We start from the raw sequence: 24,436 nt of genomic DNA, 5'->3' as shown, positions 1-24,436 counted from the left end.
CCCTGACCTGTGGTGACTGTACTTAGGAGCTGATTGTGTTAATTTCCACAGGTCTCCTCATTATACACTGTCCACTAGTCATTTGGTGGGAAAACAGCTTAGCATTACCAGCCATGCGGTGGCCTCCTAAGGACCCTCTGCCTGGCTATAGTGCTGCTAACAGCCAGCGTTGCAGCTTTGCTATGGATTGTTGGACCTCACAGGAAGGATGCAAAGGCAGAGAGGATGCCTCTCGTCTGACAACACACAGGCACAGACACTGGGGATCTTGGCCCTCTGCTCCTAGAGTAGCTCCTATGTCCCCCAACCATGGTCCAAGTGTGTGTCCTCACCCCACCCCACCTCCCAGCCTCCTTTATCCACTCGCTGCTCTGTAGAATTCTTTCTCTTTCAACCACCTGGCAGACATAGCTTTCCAATAGTAAAAATAAGAAGTTAGAAGATATAGTGAGAGAAGAGATGGGAAAGAGATGAGAATGGCCCAAGTCTATTGGCTAGAAACAGCAGAGTCGCAGATCTGGCAAGCTTCATATCTTTCTTCAAAAAGAAAGCATAAACACTTGACTGCACCCTTTGGAATCTTCCACTGAGGTCCAAGGCACTCTAGAGCAGTGATCAGATAGGGATTTATGGGAGCAAGTTGGAAATAATTTGTCATGCAGCAATACTTGACCAATACTGTGAGGTAATGGAGAACAAATCACTCATCTGGCCCCCTTAACCTTTTGCTCTCATTATTTGAGCCCATTTGGCTTTAGAATAAGAAAGAAAAGGAGAGCATGTTTCATGCATGATATTCTGATATGGGACAGGACTAAGCTCCTATACACTCCCTGCCGGGATCTCCCTGCAGGGATCTGGGGTTAAGCTTCTCAACACATCTCACTGTGTTAAATGGAAATGACAAAACCCGACCAAGGGTCTAGGAAGCAAAACACAGAGAACGTTCAAGTCCAGCATTCACTTGAAGTGGGCTGTCATCAGTTCCAGACTGTCAGCAATCAGAGACGTCCAGGAGCGATGCAGAAGGCCTGCTAGGTCCTATTCATTTTAATGAGCTGTCTGTCTCCAGCCCCTGACCGAGAGCCTTCTGGAAACCAGCTTGAGTGGGACCCTAGTGTGAGACCTTGTATCTGCAGAACACCACTCCCCTTGGGGCCTGCAAATGTGCTTGATTCTCACCACACAACAAGGGAAAGGGGCAGCCAGTGGCCAGTACTTATGGAAAGAAGGCACAGTAAAGACTGGGGAGTGCAAGACTAGTGGTTTAATTTTCCTTTCCACAGTTCTCCACAAGAAATGTCCCTATACCTTCTCTGCTCAGTCCTGGAAAGCTTGTGGAGATCTCAGGAGGATGCAGGGGTATTCAGTAGGGCCAAGGCATACACAAGGTTGAGAGAGGAGCTAGACATGGTGGCATACATCTGCAGTCTCAGCACTTAGGAGGCTGAGGCAGGAGGGTGGTGAATTCAAGGTCATTCTGGGCAACATAGCCAGTTCTATGTGAGCTGGTACTAAATAGCAAGACCCTTCCTTAGCCCCTCACTCCTAACATATACCAAAACCCAAAGTTTGGGGAGAGAGGAAAAAGGAGAAAAGAAGGAGAGACAGGGGAGAGCCAATCATGCCTGTCTCTCCCCATCTCTGCATTCAATGAAGCCATGATAGGGGGCAGCTGGAAATCAGATAGTGTGGAAATACTTACACCATGGCCTTTAGCATACCTTACAAACAGGGACTGTTTTAGCAAACATCTGCTGGCATGGCTAGAGAGGGCCAATGACAGGCTTAGATATGGAGGACTGGTCCAGATGAGCCTGTCTTGCTGGGCATTCAGGCAACTGGTAAAAGATTCCACCTGTATTAGTTCACTTTATGTTACTATAATATCATAGCTAAGGTTAAGTAACTTTATAAAGAAAAGAAGTCTATTTAGCTCTTAGTTCTGTAGGCTCAAGAGCATGGTGCCAGCACTAGCTCAGCTCTGGACAGAATCCCATAGTGGATCACATCAGAATTATCAGAGCACATGGAAGAGGTAGAGGTCACATCACCAATGGAATGCCAAAGAGACTGGGGAATGGCCACATATGTTCCCTTTTAACAACACCCTGGCAGGAACCAATTCAGGTGTCCCGAGAGAACAACTACCATACTTCCTAAGAACAAAGGCTCAAACGACCCGAAGACTTATCGATCTGACCCTACAGTACTCCAACACCCATTCAAAGGGAGTCCAACCACAATACCATCAGAAGTGTCAAGAGCACCGACCTAACTCAGTGGTAGCTACAGTAAGTGTTCTAGTCTGCCCACATATCACTTTTAAAGAAAATATTAACATATACTCCTTCCATTAACTATTTTTCCAAGCCTTGTATTTAAGGGAATGAGTTCTTGCTCAATCAAGTGACTGTGATTTACTTTTCTCTAATCAGCAAACCAAGGCAAAGAATATTGACATTACCTGGCTTAGGTTACATGGAAGCTCAATGTGGAAATTTGTTAATGGGTGCTGTATTGGTTCCTTTTCGATAGCTGTGATAAAACCCCATAACCAAGTCAACTTCTAGAAGGAAGGAAGGGTTTATTTGGGCTTATGGTTAGGATAAGAGTCCATCACTATTATGTTGTGGAAGCCAAGCATCAAGCAGGCACGGAGCAGCAACCTGGGCACTCACATCTTAAACCACAGGCAAGGGAGCAGAGAACAAACTTCGAATGGTTTGTAGTTTTGAAACCCTAATGCCTACCCCCACAGTGACATACTTACTTTTATGCAAGGCCACATCTCCTAAATCTGCCCAAACAGTACCACCAACTGATGACCAAGTACTCAAACATCTGAGCCTATGGAGACATTGTCATACAGAGTACACAGGCACCTCTCATTTACTCCCTCTACTCAAATTTATGATTAATATCCAGGGTTTTGCATCAGTTGTTTTTTTTTTCCCTGTAAGAACTACTATTAAAATTATGCTATACCATGAAATAGAATATTGTGTAGATATTTAATGAGATGAAGTTAATGTATATGTTTCTGTTCTGCAGGGAAAAAAATGGTTTGGTATATGTATTTGTATATTTTATTTTCAAGTATACAGAAAATGTGTTCCTATCTCTATAGGTCTATATGTACATAGAACATGAAATAATGCACTAAAAAGCTTAACAGAAAATAGGGAGGCAGGAATACATACTTCATTGTTTTATTACATATCCTTTGTTCTTTATGGCATTTTTACCATGTGCAAAAACTGCATTCTCCATTTGTTAAACAGCTTATTTAAAAACGAACAAAAAAATACTGCTGCTAAAAACATCTTTATCACACTACCAGCCCTCTCTGCTCTCACTTCCCGAGCCCAGACAACCACTCCTCCACCCCATCTGTATGGTGTTCAGGCCTGCCTTTGTTCTACACCTCCCTACCCTCTGCCCCAAGCTGCTCCTCTCCATTGGAGGTCACTCAGCAGTCTGTCTGCCCCAGCGAAGAAGTCCTCATCTTCTCAGCTAAAGACCAGCCAGCAGTCAGCTTGTTCTGCGGATTTCTTCTTGATACTAGATGGATCAGGGGGAATTGCATAGATACATCAGAATGGCATTTTCACACACTAAAACAAGTCACCTTTGGTTGAGAGAAAGGAAATACTTTCTACAGCAGGCTTGGTAAACTCAAAGAAAGCAATACCCAGACATGGCATGGGTATAAAATGCAATGAAGTAAAAAAAAAAAAAAAAAAAAAAATTTCATCACTAATGGGAAAAGCTTTGCATTATTTCAAATGGGAGAGGAGAAGAAGAACCAAAGAGAGTTAAATATTATTCTATTGCTTCAAAAGGAAAAACAATGTAAATTCTGAAAAATCCATGAACATAAACATGGTCTAGAAATGGACCAATTCCTCAAAGACTGGGACTTGGTGGTTCAGGGCAAGACTTAGTTCATCACTAGAGATAATCTTGGGATTGTTGTCTTCATCATGAGTTGTCCTGACCAGCGGGATCTTCAGCAGAGACCCTAGAAGGGAGAATGGCGAATGAAAAGGACAAGAGACACAAAGAATTGACAGCAAGACAGTATTCTGATCAAGCTGCAAAAGTTTATTTTTCTCAGGTGGGTTTTATAGTAAGCAGATCAGGAAACTTTCTTTGGGAAAAGATCAGGGGACTGTTGAGTTGCCAAGCAACCCAACCAAGCAACCTAACCACAAAACATTGTTACTAATGGTCACTGTAGCAGAAAGATAAGGAAATGTTAAGTTATTTTCTAGTAACTCAAGACTTGTCCAGGCATGTCAAAAGTTTTCTGGTTAGTGGCTCAATACTGGACAACAGAAACTTAACTCAGGCAGGCAATATGGCATGGCTCTTAAAATTGTCCTCGGCAATGAGTGGATTCTTGGTGAAGACAATACTCCTGAACATGTCCTCACATGGCTTTTCTTTAGTTCATAGAGAAGAGGAGAAAGGGAAGAGGAAAGAGAGGAAGATCTTATGTATCACTTCATTTTTTTATAAGGACATTAATCCCACCATAAGTGAGTTCTTTACCCCACAAGACCACAGTCCAAAGCCTATAACCTACAAAGACTCCATCTTTAAGACTCCAGCAGTACTTAGGGCTTCCAGCGGCACTATATAAGTTTAGGAGCATCATTAATATTTTCTCTAAAGCAGTTGCAAAAACAAACTTTGTTGATTAGTCTCAAGTCATGATTCAATAAGGCTATAATGCTTGAAGATAAAGAAAATATGGAAGGGTTGGAGAGATGGCTCAGTGTTTAAGAGGACCCATGTTTGACTCCCAGAAACCACATGGTGGCTAATTCCATCATAACCCCAGTCACAGGGGATCTGACACCCTCTTCCGGGCACCACAAACCTCAGGCACATATGTGGTACACAGACACACAAGCAAAATACCCATACATGTGAAATGAAATATATATATATGAGCTCAAACATGAAGTTGGTATGGGGATATCTGAGAGGAGGGCAGTGGGGAAAGAATATTGTCAAACGATATTGTGTGAAATCCTCAGAACAAAACATTTTTAAAAAGAAAATATGAGAGAGGCAATCTGAATTGTATCAGACATTTGATGAATAACCATCTGGAGGACATGGGGTCATGTGGGCTGAGAGATGAATGGACTCAATGGTTAAATCTCAGAAATGTCCAGAGCTGCATCAATGACAGCATGAAGGAAAGCTTTCTGGGATGTACATTCTTGAACTGAACCTGTTTAACACAATTACTAGTGACTCTGATGAAGACAGAGGAGACATGGTTATCAAATTCGTCTAGACTACACTAAAACCATTGAACATGAGTACTGTAAACCTTTCCTTAGAGAAAAAGAAACTTTGGATTTGGGACATTTTCAGAGTTCACTGGGAAGTTTGGTATTGAAGGGGGCGGGGGGGGGCATTATGCTGAGAAAGAGGAAAGTAAGGAAGCTAAGCACATCTGAGTTGAAAACACAGAGTGCCAGAAAGACAGGATGTAGTGATGGGGAGAAGTCTGCAGCAGGAGGCAGGAAGGGAAGCTTAGGGGAGACTGGGGCCTTCCAGGCAGGAGGAAGGCTATGAGGGCAGAGGCACATCACCAGATTTCTAGGAAGTCCTTCACAATGAGTAATGATGAACTGGATGTCCTCATTGTGTGCCTCTCAGAGAGATCATCAGTAAAGAACTCTACAATTTTCAATCCTTTGAGAGGATGATCTTGCTTTCTTTGAGACATACTGCCAAGTTACAGTAAGAAGTCTCCTTATCTTTATCCTGCAAGTGTATGACCAGAGCATAACAATGAAAACCACACTCTGCAGTCAAGTCAGTCAGGAAGCTTCCCGAAAATGACCTCCTGATGTGGATACACCATACACAGGTGTAGAGAACAGCTTTGCAAATAAAAGTACCAAGGAGATGTGATGACAAGCTGAGACCGATGATATGCTCAATATGAGTCACCACAGGATGCTGCCAAGGTCAATTGGATGGAAGGTACATTAATGGAGAGTGAGTCCCAAAGGGAGTGATAACCACTGCTCCACTTATAATGGATCATACATGCAGCCCAAGGCCTTCTACTTTATGATAAATTTGAGTACATTCAGGAGAGAGTGGTCCAACTCAAGAGAAAATTTAAACTTTGATATATTTGAGACAATGAAGGGAGCCAGTATTGTTAAACTTCAAAAAGTAAGACTCAGGAGAACATGACGTTTCAGATATTTGAAACTGCCAAGGGGGTGGGCTGTAGGATCAGTTCTATATAACTATAAGCTATGTAAGCAAGATCGATGAATATAACTTGTTTATGTAGAGCCATTTGGGCTCCATAGGAGGAATGTCTTTTGAAGAGTCAGAGCTCTCTGAAGGAATAGATTTCCTGGAGTGGCTCTGAGCTCTCCATCATTTGACATGTGCAGGGAGGAAGTGGGTAATAATGAAGTAGAAATTGGTTTTTGGACTAAGTGACATCTCTAGGGCTCTGACATTTTAGTTGCTTTGTTTCTACTGTTGTATCTGCCACAGTGCCACAGGCCATTGACTCAGTAGGTGTCTACTATTGACTTCAACTACAATATGAGGTCCCATCTAAGGAAGATAACTATTTCCCCACCCAAGATCTTCACGAGGGATGGAACTCAGAGATGGGACCAGGGAGTGAGCTGGAAGGAGTGAGGGGGTTCACCTCAGGGAGACCTACTCTTCCCTAGCTAGACTGTCCCACTCCTTCCTTAGAAGAGCCACTCTGCTCAGTCAGTGCTGGCCTGCATAAAGGACTTCTTCATCATTTCCTCCTGGATACTTACACAACCCAGTTCTGAATTCTCAACTTTTCTCAATAGCTTCTGTGACTGCTGGTTTTAACTGTCAACCTGACCCAACCTAGAATCACCTGGGAAGAGAGTCTCAATGAGAGACTTCTAGATTAGAGTGACCTGTAAGAACATCTGCGAGAGAGTATTTTCATTATCTTCATTGATGAGGGAAGACCTGCCCACCATTGGAAGCATCACTCCCCACATTTAGGACCCTGGACTATCTAAGAGGAGAATGGGGGCCGAACACTAGCATGCCTGCATCAATCTGTGGCTCTCTGCTTTTGACTGTGGATGTAATATGACTAGTTTCTTCAAGTTCTTATAACCTTGACTTCCCTAGAATCATATAACCTGGAATTATAACTTGGAATTGAGTCAAATCGACCCTTCCTCCCTGAAGTGCCTTTGTTGGGATATTTTATCACAGAAATGGGAAACTAATCTAAGACAATTTCTAAACCCACTCCATGTAATTCAGGATCCCCTCTTTCTTCTGTGTGGGCCCAGATGGATTTGTCTTCCCTTGTACTTTGCAACTTCTCCTTTCCCCAGAAGTACCCATTCTATCCCTCCATCCCTACCACCTTTATCCTTAAGAGATTTCTGTAGCCAACAAGGGCCTAAGAACCAAGCTGAATACCTTGGCATCTCATAGAGGTCTCTGGTAATGGAAATCAGGTCATTTTATACCAATTTACTCCAGGAATCGTAAGTCTGGGGGCTGAGTGGGTTTGTCCTACACCTGACTCCACTGTGATAACTGTAAATAACAGCTGTTTTTTCCTCCTCTAGTTTGTCCTCCATCACCTGAACAAGCACATTCTCGCCTGTCTCCTGGGGAAGATTGCTTCATCATCAAGTGAACTTCTTCTCTATGAAGGAACTTGCAGCTGCTTCTTCCACAGGAACACCAAATTGTCAGTCCAAATGTCCCTTTGCTGTTGCTCACAGTAATTCCTCTATGTTACCAAGAGCATTGTGAGCCCCTCATCATTTCTTCCCCTGGAAGAAAAACTGAAGCATCCCACTGTTTCCTCCCTGGTGACTAACTCCTTCCAGGCCCCATTATCTTCGTCTTCCTGATTCTTCATTCGGCAAGCATTCGGGCTACAATGAAAGATAATGTATCCTGTCACAGAGAGAAGGGATGGATGGCAATGATAAAAGTAACTTCCAAAGACCACAGATTTTTAAGGGTCTGTAAAGAGTTATTTTTATCTTATTGTAATTGTAGAGGAAACTATGTCAACAGGATAGTATGCATAACTCATACCATGTTCAGAACCATCCATTCAAACAACATTCATGGGATGCCTACTATATGGCGCTGTGCTGCAGGTCAAAGCTCTCAGCCATAGTCATTGGCCTTGGGGTTTTCAGGTGACTAGGAGACAAAGCAATAGGCAAACAAGCGCAGGGACCTGACTGAGACTAAGACACGGGGGCTTGTGCAGGAGTGAGGGATCTTAAGGGAGGATGTCACTCCCGAAACACTTCTTGGTTCTGATCACATCATCATATTTAAATTGCAATTAAATTAGTCCTTTTTTAAACTTATCAGTAATTTTTCTGTTGTTCTAGTATTTAAAAAACATAAAGCTCATCTTCATGAGAAATCATAATACACCATTTTCTTCTAAGTTTAGGATTTGAAATGGTGGCAAGTTGATGAGAGTGCACTTTTAGTCCTTTGCATGGGAAGCTGATTGCTGTACTTGAGTATGCATGTTTCATAAATACCAAAATGCTCCAATGGGGACAAGGACTCACATAAGCAGGTCCATTTACCCTTTCTTCTATTTGTTTGTTGTGGAAATATGGCTGTGTGCCTATGATGTGGCAAGCACTAGTCTAGGTACCAGGGATGAAGTAGAACTCATAGAAAACAAGGTCCTTTCTCCTGTGTTACAGTCTAGGTAAAGACAAGAATGATGAAGGTCAATGAATGAGCAAGTTCTGTTTGTAGTAAATTCAATGGGGGAAAAAATCATAGTATAGAGAGAGAGAGAGAGAGAGAGAGAGAGAGAGAGAGAGAGAGAAGAGGTTCTCAGGTCAGAGAAACTTCTCTTCTCTGAAATGATAACCTCTGAGCTGTGACTTAAAGGATAATAAAAAGTTAGCCAGGGAAAGACCACAGCAAAAGGAAGAAGGAACTGGCACAAGACTCTGAGGTAAGACATCTAGGGGGAATAATAACTCTAAAGAAAGCAAGTTGGAGGAACCATGAGAGGGTCTGTAGGGAACAACTACAAAAGGAAAGGAGATAAAACCAGCCATGATAAGCACACAGATGTACACATAGTACCATAACTGCAGAACATAGAGTGGTTAGGAGAAACCAACCATCACTCTAAAGAGATCTTTAGGTCCTAACCTTTTCTTAAGCCATCTAGACCCAGCCTAGTTTCCTAAAAGCCAGCCCATTCTATTAGTCAATGTCCTTCTTGCTATACCAAAAGCTTAACAAATGTAATATAAGGAAAGGTGTACTTGGACTTGAGTTTGAGGGTCCAGTCCATCATGATGGGAAAGGCGTGGTGGCAAGAGGAGTTCTAGCTAGGACAACGGGAAGAGGAGGTGAATGGTCACATTGCATTTGATGTCAGAGGCAGGAAGAAATAAAATATTGGAGCTCAGCTGGTCTCCTCCTCTTTTTCCTTTTGTTCACAGGACACACCCCACCCTCCCAGTTTCTGAAACAATATTGCCCCCATTCTCAGTGGGTCTTCCTGTCTCAGTTAAACATTCCTGCAAACACCTTTGCAGACATGCCCCCAAGAAGTGTCTCCTGGGTGTTCGAAAATAATGTCAAGTTGATAATGAAGGCCAATCACCACAGGTCCACCCAAACATGTCACTTTAAATCACAACTTTCTACCCCTGGTCCCTAAAGTCTCATGGTAATTTCACAATAAATATGCATTTTTTGTTTATCTCCAAAAGTTCCCAATGTCTTAAAAGTCGAGTTCAGTGTCTCTTCTAAGTAAGAATGCAATATCCTAACTACAAGTCCCTATGAAAGAAATGAAGCTTCATAAACCCCATACACAGTAGCAGCACCATGCCAGAATATGGGCTTGTGGTGACATCATCAAGGCTTCAAAAGGCTTCGGTAGCCCACTCTCTCCAGTTTTGCCACTCATAACACACACAGCCTCTCACTTGGGTGAACTCAATTCTGGCAGCTTCTCTCAGTATTCCACAGTCCTGGCACCTCTGACATCCTGGGGTCTCTATCATAATTTGGGATTCACCTTCACATCTTCATACAACAGCTTTTTTAATGCCTCCTTGGAGGGAATCCAATCCAACCCATGTTACTTGGCCTCACTTATTTCTGGAACCTTGGGGCAAGCCTCCATGATCTAAAAATCTTGTATTTTGCATATCTACAAGACCAGCGCTACAAGTCTGGACAATGTTGCCAAGTACAGTGCCAACTCAAGATGTACTCTGGCCTCTTCTACTACAAGTCTAGTGACTTCTGTGTTTTTTGGCAGATGGGCCTGGGGAAACATCCCTCTAGCCAGCTCTTCTCTAGCAGGGAATGCCTTTGGGGCATTATCAATTCAGGGTCTCTCCTTTCAAACAGATGTGTTTGATCACAAGTCAGAACCTTTAACAGGTAGGATCTTACCCTCAGAGCAGTTCTCTGACTGTCACTTTAAAGAATGGAAGCGTTTTCTTTTAGGGCACTAATCTCTAACAATTATAGGTGCTTTGTCTGAATAAACCCTGCCCTTATCTTTCATTGGGCACATATTCCCATTCTCATCAAACCGTACATTTCTGCATCTTTCTTGCTCACTCTATGCTCTTCTCTTGATGAAATCTGGGTAAATGCAGTAAGTGATAACCAAGCCATAGACTGAATGTCATGCTGTCTTCAAATTTCCTCTCTCAAATATTTCTGTCCATTACTTTGGAATTCAATCTCATGTTAATTTTTAAGGCAGTATAGTATAATGCAACCAGTTTCTTTGCCAGAATATAACACAAATGGCTTCCAGCTTGCTTTCTACATAGTTCTTATCCCCCTATGAAACTTCATGAGAAATTTATACTGTTTGCCCTCTATCAGAATCCTGGTTGCCCACACTCCAACCAGAATGGTTCATTGAGCTCTGCCTTGAACACCCCAAGGCTTATTTAGCTCAGAGCTCCAAAGTTTTCCACATTCCTTTTACAAATTAGTTCCAAAAGCTTACAGACAAAATGGTTAGGTTTATCACATCAACATACATGCATCTCACCATAATTTTTCCCTATTAGTGACTTTTTCACTGCTGTGACAAAATGCTTGGCAAAGGCAACTTAAGGAAGATGGGAAGAAGCATTATTTTGGCTCACACTTTGAGGGTACAGTTTGCTGCAAAAGGAAAGATGAGATGCTCACATTGCATCCACAGTCAAGAATCAGAGAGATGACACCTGACACTCAACTGTCTTTTTCCTTTATATTCAACCTGAGAGCCCCAGCTCATTGGATGGGTCTACCTCGTTTTAAACTCTCTTGAAATGTCCTCAAATGAAACACCTTAGAGTTGAGTTTCTTGTGTGATTCCAGATCCCATCAAGTTGACAGTCTAGATTAACTATGGCCTCGATAGACTGAAGACAGAAGGACATGGAGGAAATCAGCTGAAGATGGAAGGTGCAGACCAGAAATAGAAGCTGTGTACTTTGGGAAGGCTCTTTGTAAATAACTAAATACTAATCTGTCTGCTCAACTGATGACAGACTTCTCATCTCACATAACAACAAGGCTGTAGGTAGTCCTGTAGGCTAGTGCATCGACTCTGTGAGCTCACCAAGAGCCAGTGTCCTTCTGATTTTCTACTACTTATTCTTGACAACGTTTTATTTCTGTGCTTTTTCCTCAGAGCCAGAAAATGTCTAGCCTGCATTCCAGCCTCCCATCTGTATATTATTATCTAAGACACAGAGGTACTAGGGTGCTTTTTTGGTGGAGCCCTCCAATCTAATAGGGAAAAAAAAAAAAAAAAACAACTCAGAAACCTCCTGTGTATCTGACTGGCCAGAACTGGGTCATTGTAAGCTGCAAGGGAGGCTGGGAAAGTGAATATCTGTAAAAAGAAATGGGATCTTATTTTGTTTTTTGTTTGTTTGTTTGTTGTTGTTTTTCGAGACAGGATTTCTCTGAGTAGTTTTGCACCTTTCCTGGAACTCACTTTGTAGACGAGGCTGGCCTCAAACTCACAGAGATCTGCCTGCCTCCCGAGTGTTGGAATAAAAGGCATTCGACATCACTGCCCAGCAGAAATGGGATTAGCAAACATTAACATGAACTAGTGAAGGCGCAGTTATTTCCTGCTGGTTTGACCAACATGGCAGCCTTAGGTAGAAAGTAGAGGGAATGTGGGCTGCAGGGACTTGTACCTGGGCACCAGGGCCTTTGTGGTAGGTATAAAGGGAGAAAGGAGCAACTCTGTGATGGAGAGATCTCCAGATCAGGCATCAGAGACATGGACTTTAGCCCCAGATCTGAGAAAATCCCTAAAACAGTTTCAGCCACTGTTCTTCATCTACAAAATGGGAGCCATAACACCTACTTGTGAAGCAGGCTGTGAGGAATGGAAATTGACAGAGTGAGCTATGAGCACCTAGCATCTGCCCACAGTTCTGTGGGGATGGAGGGAGAAAGTGTAACTTCTGTCCCTATTTATGTCCCTCGTTCTTTAAAAATATATACAGTTGTGCATATATTATACATAATACATTACAATAGCATATATATAACTCATAAATAAATACATGTACATATGTTGGAAGTGCTCAAAAAATTTACTCATAAAGGCCCAGTTTTTGAAAGTTAGAAGCACTTTTTAAAGAATGTAATGCATGTAAAAGTGTTTGCCACAAGACTGGGCACATATTGGACCCTCAAAAAAGGCTGTCTCTGTTCTCCCTTCAGATGTGTAGTTCTTACAATTTGTAATGGTGAGGACAGGCATCTGCCAGCTCCACTCTCAAAAAGAAAAAGAAAGCATAGCATGTGCTTTTTTGGCACCCCCAGTCCCTCTCCCAGAAAATAAGATCACAACTGCCACTCTATCCAAGCCACTCCCTTATCTATTACACCACCAGCAGCATCTTCTCTTTCCATGGGCGCTGTCTGTCCTTTCTGTTTCCTGATTGGTGGGTATTTCTGGGAGGGGCCCACAAGGGCAAGGACAGGAAATTCCTCTCTCCCTGGGTCCCATTAGCATGAGCAAATGAGAATTGCCAGTATCTGACTCCCACCTGCCTTCTCCACTCTCAGCAAGTACTTCTGGCACTTGAGGAAGCTCATCTCTTTCTTCCTCCCAGCATCTCCTCTGTGGTGGGTTAAAGACAAAGATGGACGCGGGGTACAGGCAGAGTAACAGTCACTAGGTTACTGAGCGGCACACTAGAAGACAGCCAAGAGTCCTAGCATTCAATCCAAATCACTTTCCTCATTAAAAGCCCAAAGATTTCTCTCTCTCTCTCTCACACACACACACACACACACACACACACACACACACACACACACACACACACAAACCACACACCTACCTGAGGCTGTTTTATATATCTGAGGGCCCTCCCTCCACAGTACCTTTAGCTATGGAGACATTGTTCGTTTATTTAATTTAAATGTCCCCCCCCCCAAAAAAAAGCTTTAGGCTTGCCTTTAAAAACCCACATTGAAATCTTATTCAACAATGTGAGATGTGATTGGCTCCCCTTTAGTTCCCTTTAAGCCAGCTGCCGATAAAGCAATAAAGTCGCTGAAGAAATAAGTAAGAAGCTTCCAGAACACTGTTAGCCTTTACATGGCCTGTCCAGGCTGAAGCCCCTCTCCAGTGAACTGAGAGATAATGTTAATGGAATTATACATTGATGACTAGATCAGGAGCTGCCAGAGGCTGACAAATACAAAAGCAAGGCTAAGGCATTGCATCACAAATAAATCCCCTATATGCCTTTCTCTCCCTACCCCTTTATTTTGACTTTCTCCTTCAGTTTGCCATAGATACTTCTTCACTTGCCTTGATACTATTTTTTTCAAATGATTTGGTTTGGGGGAGGTCCCCACACACAAACATCTGAAAGCAAATTAAATGTTACCCACCCTGCCTATGTCTATGGAGACACAAATGACTCCATAACAAACATCTCAAAAGATAAATCAAACACATGTGGATTAATTCCCAGAGATGACATGGAGCTTATCTGTTTTGTTGAGGCTCCATTTTAACAAGATAAAAATCTCTGGGCCCTGTGATCTACAACTGGCGAAGCTGTTTACCCGCACAATTGACATGGGCCGTGAGCTGTCATGGAATATAAATTAGTGTGTGGCAGCTGGTTGTCGCCTCCTTCCTGCCCACCCCAGCTCCAACCTGGTTGAGTTAGTCATACCCTCAGAGAACAGGTCTGAGGTCTTACTCATGGAAAGAAAAAACATCCACTTCATGGTCATGTGTCATCTTTTAGATCTTATGATCCATCCTGACTCATTCTAAGATTAAAATGGATGTAGTGACACCTCCCCAGGTAACCAGTAAGACATCCTGGGTACATCTGTCAGAGCTTGTTTTGTAAGTCACAGAAATGGATTCCGCCCACCTCTTAGAGAAGATGGAACCTATTGGAAGAACATCAGTGGTTCCAAAGTGGGAAGCCTCGAAGTCCTCTAGGATGACCTAGGAAGAAGCCGAGCAAGCAAGACCAGGCTATAGGAGCAGGCTGTTTCCTGTGCTGCTACAGCCCTGGAGCACAAAGTGTCTGCATACACTCGGGTGATACCCCAGGAGGATGGGTCAAGGGTTTGAGTCATATGTCATGTCTATCCTTGGCTCTCTGGTGACAGGAGGTTGTTCTGTTAAGGGAGACAAGCAAGGGGCACCCAACAGGGGATTCCGTATTACCAGATCAGAATCTCACACAAAGAAGTTCAGTCAGGAGCACATCAAAACTGACCAAGGACTAGTAGACCCAGGCTCAGAAAAGCATGCCTTGGAACTGTGTGTTTGCTCTGAGCATCAGTTGGGAGGCAGCCTCAGGAGAGCTAGACTCAGGCTTTGGATATCATTTCCAAGCAAAGACATCACTCTAATGCTCAGTATTATGGGTTTAACCACATCCTGCCCCCACCAAATTCATATTTTGAAATTTTCACTCAGTACTTCAGAGTGTGTTTGGAAAGAAGGTTATGGTTGATATACTTGGCTAAGATGATATCACACTGGAGTGGGTAGGTTCCTATTCTCATCTGACTCGTTTCCTTATGATAGAGATTTAGATGCAGACACTCCCACTGCAAGAATGACACACTGTCACATGCCAAGGAACTACCAGAAGCTAAGAGAAAGGGCTTGAAACAGATCCTTCCCCTGTCAACACATTGAGTTTGAGCTCAGGCTTCTAGTCTCTGTGGTGAGCCAACACATGTCTAAGCCACTCATATGTGAAACTTTGCTATAGCAATCTGAGGAAACTGATGTCTTTCATGGGGTGAGTGGGTTGGATTCAGTTTTTGGCTTTACAACTCTGTTAGTCTAGACTTGACTTTCAACTTTGATCTTGGAGTCCTCGAACAGCCTGACAGCACTCTTTGTAAACCATGGGGCCAAGTGATCTCCAACATCCCTTCAGCTCTCATTCTACATTGAGGCCCTTCCCGTTTACTCAAAAGACTATTCGACATCTTGAAAAGGATGTTTCAAGGACAATTTTCTCTCCTCCTATGTGGATATAATAGTCCCTGGATGGTACCACATAGACCTTCATCTCCCATACGTCCTCTCTTGCTTTATCAGGTGGTAAGCCTAACCGAAAGAGGCTGCTTCATCCAGGAGCTAGAAAGTATGGCATTTCTTGACCTAACATTTCCATAGATATAGATGATGGATGGATGGATGGATGGATGGATGGATGGATGGATGGATGGATGGAAGGAAAGAGAAAGGAAGAAAAAGAAAGGAAGATCAGAGAGTGAGAAAGAGAGATCACTGTTGAGTTTAGATCCTGAAGTCTAGACCTCAGTTATCATGTCAAGTTCCACAGTAGATCTAGCCAGCTGCAAGTCTCCATTACTTAACCACCCCCACTCTTCAGAGCATGAGCAGTAAATACCACACTGAGATATTGATGATATCCTTGTTTCTAATCACAATATTTGGAGGCACCAGGCATTATACTGAGCTTGGTTACATTTGGATCAGAAGTCTCTCAAGGGAACAGCTATACTGTAGGGACTGTTACTCATCTGTTTCCCATGCTAGGCCATGAGCTTCCTGATAACTGCAACCAGTGTGCTCATTAAGTGTGTCTTGGGACACAGATGAATAAACCACACATACCACAGAGTGAAGACCCTGAATAACACCCTCCCTCTTAAATCTCATGTTATTTTAAAACTTAGAAAAGCATACTCTCACATCTGGACATTAAGTTATGGCAGAGAAGACCACTCATTCAGACAGACTTGCCCAACACAAGTCTGTCACAATACCAGTAGACAGATGACACTAAGACCCAGGAAAAACGGCTGCTCCCCTCACCCGGGTTATTATCAAATGGTCCCTTACATAGCTTCTAAAAGAGCAAGATGAGCACATGGCTGCTTTCTAGACACCATAGCTGTCATTTTCCACATTTGTAAACATCACAAAGTTTTACTTCAGACATTTTAGCGGTCCTCTAATTTGAATGAAATGGTATCCGTGTACTCACAGTGCCATTATCATGCATATAAAAGTACTATGAATTCCATCAGTTTTATCAACTCACTTTTGTTATGTTTTATACTTAGTACGTTTTATGGTTATTTTATAGGAATGTATTTCATGGAATATATATATATATATATATATATATATATATATATATATGAATAGTTTTGATTGGTTGGTTTTTGTTTCCTTTTGTTTTTGAGACAGGGTCTTACCATACAACCCTAACTCATATGTAACACACTGTGTGGACCAGCCCAGCCCCAAGCTGTGGCAATCCTCTTGCCTCTGGTATCCAAGGGCTAGGATTATAGGTCTGTGTCACCACATTAGCCATCTTAGGTTTTGTTTTTTTGGGGGGAACCAAGATCCAATCCAAGTTCATGCATTTGGCTATACTGTCTGTACCAGTATAATTTCCAAGTCTCTTTCTTTCATGATGCTGACTTCAAGGAACCCCAGGCTAACAGTTTGGCAGGCATTTTTTAAAAAGATTTTTATTATTTGTTTTACATCTGCAGTTTCCCCTCCCTCCTCTCCTCCCAGACCTTCCTCTCCTCACCTCCCCTCTGCCCCTCCCCCATCCACTCCTCCTCTTGATGGGACATTTTATATCCTCCTTGTCAGATTGTTTCTCCACAGAGCTGTTGGGCTTATCTCTTGATCCTCAGGAATGATCTTAACTTCCCAGAACTGTGGAAGGTAGACTGAGGTTAAAAGTGAAACAGAACTTCATGTGTCTCTCTCCACTAAGTGTGGCCACAATACCAACCACTCACCCAGCACAGCCACTCACCCAGGCTTGCCTAGCCACTACTCCCAAGCCTGTTTCCTTTGAGCTTGGAGTGAACCCAGCTGGAAACACACCTGAAACCTCACAAAATATTATAAAGATTTAAAGACTTCTCAGTGATTTATGTGCCTTTAACGGTGGACTTCTATGCTTTAAAAGTTACAGAATTTATCTTTATTTCTGAAAAATGTATTTATGGTTGGCTGCTTCTATCAATTAGCTAGCATCGGACCCCTGAGTTGGCTCCATCATAGCATCCTTAATCTCATTTTGGGGGTAAAGGAAGGAGGTCAGTGAGAAATACCATTAAGAAGGGAGGCTGTGACAACTTTCATTACTTTTTGATGATCAAGCAATAATTTTCCATGATAAATCATTTCATTATACCTCCAACTTGGAAACAGATTCTAAATGTCATGGTTCTTAAAAAGGGGGGGGGGTGTCTGGTTTTAAAAGGATTCACTTCCACTGGGAGGATGAAAATTAGCAGTTTACATTTCTAATAGTTTCCATTTTGTTACTAATCTGTTGATTAGCTAGCTCTCTTGGTGAACTAGCCATGTTGGTCTCTGACTGTGCAAAGTTTCAATGTGTTTTCCCACACAGTCAGCTGGCATCTACTGCCAAAACTAGATGTGGCCTCAGATTGGCTGACGGTGCTGCCTGCGCAGTGCTGTGGGCTTACCCTAGTCTCTATATGTTTTTCTCAGTTCAAGACTTGATCATCTCTGTCCTTTGCATTCTTATCAAATGTATCCATAGTTATTCACATTTGATTTTTTCTTATTCTTTTATGAATTATATTATTTTATGTATATACTTATGAGTATTTATATATTTATGTCTATACATAATTACTCTTTCTGCCTCACCCATTCATGTCTTGTCTCCTCTACAAGTCAACTCCTTATCTTCCACTTAACTTATAGTCCACTAAACTATCATTCATGTCACTAATCTACCATGAGCAAAATTGTCCCATAGTATCTAAATCATTGTGTGCCTATCTCCTTTACAAATTTCTAAGTCCTGGTGACCGTATTTAATCACCTTTTTCCTTTCCTAGTCTACTAGACACTGGGTCAGAGAACTGATTCGCCCATGCTCCTAGTTCATGACAGGTTCATGCACTTGCTCTCCTCTCTCTCTCTCCTCTCTCTCTCTCCTCCTCTCCTCTCTCCTCCTCTCCTCTCTCCTCCTCTCCTCTCTCCTCCTCTCCTCTCTTCTCCTCTCCTCTCTTCTCCTCTCCTCTCTTCTCCTCTCTTCTCCTCTCCTCTCTTCTCCTCTAATCTCTTCTCCTCTCCTCTATCCTCCTCTCCTCTCTCCTCCTCTCTCTTCTCTTCTCCTCTAATCTCTTCTCCTCTCCTCTCTTCTCCTCTCCTCTCCTCTAATCTCTTCTCCTCTCCTCTCTCTCCTGTTTCCTCCCTTCTCTCTCTCTCTCTCTCTCTCTCTCTCTCTCTCTCTCTCTCTCCTGTCTCTTTATCTCCTTTTCTCAAAGGGATCACTGATCACTGACTACTCTTCCACTGAATTTAATGGAGTTTATTAGTTTATTGTATGTCTTCTTATGTTAATCTTTTGTGCATTCAAAATTTTAATTTGTATAAACTAATTGTAGTCTTCTTAGTCTTTTCCTTAATATTATGCTTTGAGAATTCAACCATATTGCTAAATATATATCCAACCTATCAGTTTTAACTACTGTGTAGGTTACTGCTGCATTTTCTATCTATTTACTTCCCAATGATAGAAAGGTTACCTCTAACTCCCCTTAGAAACCTATAGCATATATGCTTAGAAATGGAATATTTATGAGTACTTGCTGTCCTTCAGAATGTCTGTAACAATGTAACAATCCTGCCAGCAGGATACAAAATTTCCCATAGTTTTAGGGAGTGAATGAAGTCTGAGCTAGTTAAGTTCTGAGTGAATGGATATTGTCTGACATGAGCTAGCCATATCAAGGACCAAAGAAAATTGACAACACTTTGGGCAGGGCTCAGAAAGGCAAAGCCTTTCTCCGGCCCAAGTACCAGTGTTTACAAACACAGTGTGAAAAAACTAATGATTGCAGCTTCCTCCTCCCAGAGTTTACAGTTGAGACCGCTCAACTAAGGGACTGAGTAGCTAACTCTGAGACTCGCTAACTCCTCCTCCTCCCAGTGATGGGTAAAAACTAAGCTGGGGTTCCAGGTCACTGTATACCCCACCAGAGTGTGTGCAGCCCACGTCACCCCAGCTTCTCTGTCTGTGTGTCTGTTCTTTCTTCATTCCATTGCCACCCCAGTCAGGTTTCCAGACGCAAGCCATACAGGTCACAGCACATAGTCCCACATCTTGATTTGTCTCTATCTCATAGGCCAAAGAGATATCTTCACTCTCATTTCAAAAGCAGATTTGGTTAGAACTTGGGGTTTCCAGTTCCAGGGGTTAGCCATTATCCATCATGCCTATCTATCTTGTCCATATTTCATTTGACATTCTCATCCTTTGCTTATTGATTTACAAGAATATCGTATGCATTCTAGATAACAGGCTTTCATCCACTTTAGGCACAGGAAAATGTCTTCTGCCAATTATCAACTGCCAGTTAACTCTCTGTGGTATCCCTCATCCAAGAGCAAGCCTGAATTTTTATGTGATTATAATTAGATGTCTTCCTACTATTTTAAATTTTGCTGTAGAAGTTTTGCCTTATCCTAGATCTCAAAGGTACTTTTCTATTGGCCTTATAGTGTACCCTTCCCTCTTAGCTATTTCTAGTTCACTTATATGCAGTATTAATGGGAATCGAGCTTAATGTTTCTTTGCATGGCATGTGGACTTACTCATCTGCTAATTAAATAACTCATCTTGCCCCCACTGATTTGTGAGCTAATTTAACTGAATATCTTAGTTCCCAATGGGACACAGGAAGCTGTCTACCCACGATTTTTGGTTTTTTTTGTTTTTTTTTTGTTTTTTACTATTTTGTTTTTATATGTTTTTAAAGATGTATTTATTCATGTATTTTATGTATTTGAGTGCTCCGTCTTCATGCATACTAGAAAAGAGAATCATATCCCATTACAGATGGTTGTGAGCCACCACGTGGTTGCTGGGAATTGAACTCAGGACCTCTGAAAGAGCAGTCAAATGCTCTTAACTGCTGAGCCATCTCTCCAGCCCGCTTATAGGTGTTTTCAATTAAAATAGAATTACATCACTTTTCCCTTTCCCCTTCCTCCCCCAAACCCCTCCTAGGTATCTTTGCTCTCTCCACTTGCTCCCTCTTTTCAGTGATGTAGACATCTATACTGCCATGTAACTTTCAGAATATAGATATATTGACTTCCTTAAACAAATTAAAGTTTCTATTCAAAATTTAAATATGTTTATTAGTTAATTAGAGATGAAATGACATCTTTAAAATATTGAAATTCTATATTTTAACATGGCATGTGTCATCTTTACTCAGCTCAATTGCTCTGGATATTATATCAGTATTAACTTTTTCTCTGTAGAATTCTGTTATTCTTAAGTTTATTTCTGGTTTTATTGTTAATGAGAATAATGTTCTATTATAAAATATATTGTATTTGATTATGACTGTTATAGAGAAATGCTGTTTGGTTCTAGGCAGAACTGAGACCCATAAACGTTTCTTTATGCTAATTGCTTGTCTTGTATTTTCTAGGCAAATATTGCCTCCAAACAGTAATATTCAACTCCTCCTTTCCAGCTTTTCAGCCTCTGATTTTCCCCAATCTTTTTGAGTCACATCTTTCTGTATTGTCTTAGATGGATGCAATGATAATGGCACTCTATTCCCAATTTTAAAAGAAATGCATTTGCCATTCCAAAGTGGCAGTGTTCACTACCTGTTTTTTGGTATAAAACTTCCATTCCCTTCCTAGTTTGCTAAGTGTTTTGTCATGAATAGTTCAACTTTATCAATTACTTTCTCTATATCAACTGAAATAGGATATAAATTTTCTCCTTAGTCTATTAAAATGGTAAGTTGCATTGGCAGAGTTTCTGCAATTAAACTATCTATGCTTTCTAAGACTAAATCTTATTTTTCCATGGTATGTTTTAATACATTGCTGCATTTTGTCAGCTAAGACTTTAGTTAGCAATTTGATGTTTATGTTCATAAGTGAAACATGCTTATAGTTTTATTTCTTGTTGCCTTTTAAAAAATAAATATTAATCAAGAACTAGGTTGGATAGATTCTCTTTTTCTCTGTTCTAGTATATATATATACGTATACACACTTTCTCTACATGTATATATGTATATGTAGTTAGAATTCACAATTTTTTATAATAGAAACACAAAACTATCTGGGCCTAGGATGAATTGAAAATAAATAAGAGAGCTTTGTTTCCATTCTGATTTCTTTGCCATTTGTTGCTTTAATGGCATTCTTTATATTGAGCCAATTTGGCATTTTATATTTCCATATATATGTACATATATATTCATAATGGCCATGATTTTAATTCTTACTTAATAATTAGTTCTTCCTTTAGTCTATGTTTCATTTATTTGTATCTTCTCTTTCCTCTTGATTAATCTTTTCAGAGCTCTGCCTTACTGACACCACCCAGGAATCAACTTTTGGTCTCACTAATCTTCTGTACTATTTCTCTTGTTTTCCATTTTATTGCTATCTGTCCCTTGTACTTAGTTCATTTATTATTATTTCTTTGTTTCAATGTCATAGTTCTGTTTTGACTTTATAGTTCTAGAAATAGACACATGTATAATATACAGAAGTTTTTTTTTTTTAAAATAAAGTGCTTATTGAATAAATGAATGAAGTGTGGCACCCTGAGATCAAACAGCCTGTGTTATCCATTTTAATCCAATTATGTACATAACAATGAAAGACATCAGTAATGCTTAGAATATTTACCAACAATCTTAACATAAATAAATACAGCCTTTGTTGTATTAAGGAACCTCCAGGGATCGTCTTGAAATATTTGAGTCAAAAGACAAAACAAACTCTCAGACATTTCTAATATTTCATTATTGGAAGTATAGTTTTAAAAAGAATCTCATTCTCCCATTCTTTTCTGTTCTCTTACTGATAAGGCTCTAATTTTAGCTTAGTATACAACCATTTGGAAGAAAACCAAGCAATTAAAATTGGTCAGTGATATACCAATGAGAATGGCAAGTCAACTTGAAATGATATACCAATGAAAATGGCAGGAGGGATGTCTTCTTCCCCTTCCTTTGTCTTGCTTTCTGTAGTATGTGCATAATGAATAGGGCTCTAGTAGCTACAGACCAGGAGGTGACCTTTGGAGTAATGTTCCTCTCTATGACAGCAGAGCAAGATAAATAGTACCCAGACTCCTTGTTTCAGGAAGCATCATTGGTAGTCCTCAGGAAACATTTTGAGCCTTCATTATGAACCCCTGTTTCCTGGAAGACGCTATTTGGGGTCTTTGGTGGATGGTGAGGCAGGAAAATATCTTTGACATGTAACCAAACATATTAACTAAATAGGATAGAAATAGGTTCCAGACTGTACTTGCCCCTTTCTTGGAGGTCATCCTGGCACAACAGAAACCTGAAAATGGAGGTCAGGATAAAAGTCCATTTCATGCGTGGGAGATGTCTTGATGGAGCCGACAGTCTATTTTTCCTCCACAGAACTCAATTCTCCAGACAAAATTCTAAACTAAATCAAGGAGAAGAGGGCTGGTTCCAAAGGTTCTTAGCCTGGAAGAATTGGAGTTGCTGGCTGGGGCCAAGTCCAAGGGGCCTCAGCTTTCCAGAGTCTCGTTCTTTCTAAAAGATGGTCAAAGGCAGTCCGATTAAAAAATGTAAAAATCAAGCTGGGCAGTGTTGGCGCATGCCTTTAATTCCAGCACTGGGGAGGTAGAGGCAGGTGGATCTCTGTGAGTTTGAGGCTACCCTGGTCTACAGAGCAAGTTCCAGGACAGCCAGAGCTGTTACTCAGAGAGACCCTGCCTCTAAAAACCAAAAAGAAAAGAAAAAAATGTAAAAACCTAGTCTATTCTTTGTGATGAATGGGCTTGGCTCTCAAAGGGCTACTCCATCTCCTTCACATGAGCTGGGGTTTTGGGTCCACCTCACTTAAGGTTCCACAGGAAGGTTTGAGGGTCTAAGCAGAGAAAACCTCCTTGTAAAAGTCTTTAGGGCTATATGGTCTCTGTTTCTCCACCATCCAATGTTCCTGTGGTCTCTTCACTATTACTGAGGTCTTAGTATACCTTTCAAAAGCAACTGGGATATAAAAGCTAAAAATGTATTAAATAGGAATGAAAATATTAGGAATTGTTTTTTTGCTTTAGCTATTAGGCAAGTTCAGACTCAAGGCTAAGTGTCTCTTTCTTTCTAAGCTCCAGCCCTGATCTCCACACACCTAGCTATCAGGGTAGTTGCAGGATAGATGACAGGGATGTGTCTCCTATCATAGCCAGAGGACAAAGTACAAGACAAAGTCAGCCTTTGATGGAGATCTTAGACTATGAGCAACACTGAGAAACAGATCTCAGACTGTCACCACCTAGCCCAACAGTGGAATCCCCCTCTGCCGTAGAGTGAGAAGATCACCCTGATACCATCAGAAAATAGCTATGAAATCCTCTAAACAGGGACACTTAGAAAGAGCATTTATCCCCACTACACCCCCAAATCCCCAAGACATATCCCCATCAGCCATTTATAACCAATCACTGAAAAATAGAGCAAAGCTGAGGCTGTGGCTCCATGGAGAATGTTTGCCTAGAATGTACAAGGCCATAGTTGGTCTGCAGCACTGCAGACATAAGAAACAAAATTATATTTTCAACTATGAGAGTCAGCAAGATGGTTTCAGTGGGAAAAGGTGCTTGCCACATAAGCCTGGTGACTTGAGTTCAATCCTTGGAACCCAGTAGAAGGTGGAACTGACTCTTCAAAACTTTCCTCTGACCTCTACACATGCATGATAGTACACATACCAAGACACATATGTACATCACACAAACATACATAATGAAATAAAAAAAAATTATGTCTCAAAAGTACTCAGAAAAGAGCTTTGTACTTGGAAATGGAAATAGTTGTTTGTTTT

Source organism: Onychomys torridus, chromosome 3, assembly GCF_903995425.1.
Source record: "Onychomys torridus chromosome 3, mOncTor1.1, whole genome shotgun sequence".
NCBI classification, from domain to species: Eukaryota; Metazoa; Chordata; class Mammalia; order Rodentia; family Cricetidae; genus Onychomys; species Onychomys torridus.
The sequence above is the reverse complement of the archived record's forward strand: the minus strand, read 5'-3'. Positions refer to the sequence as shown.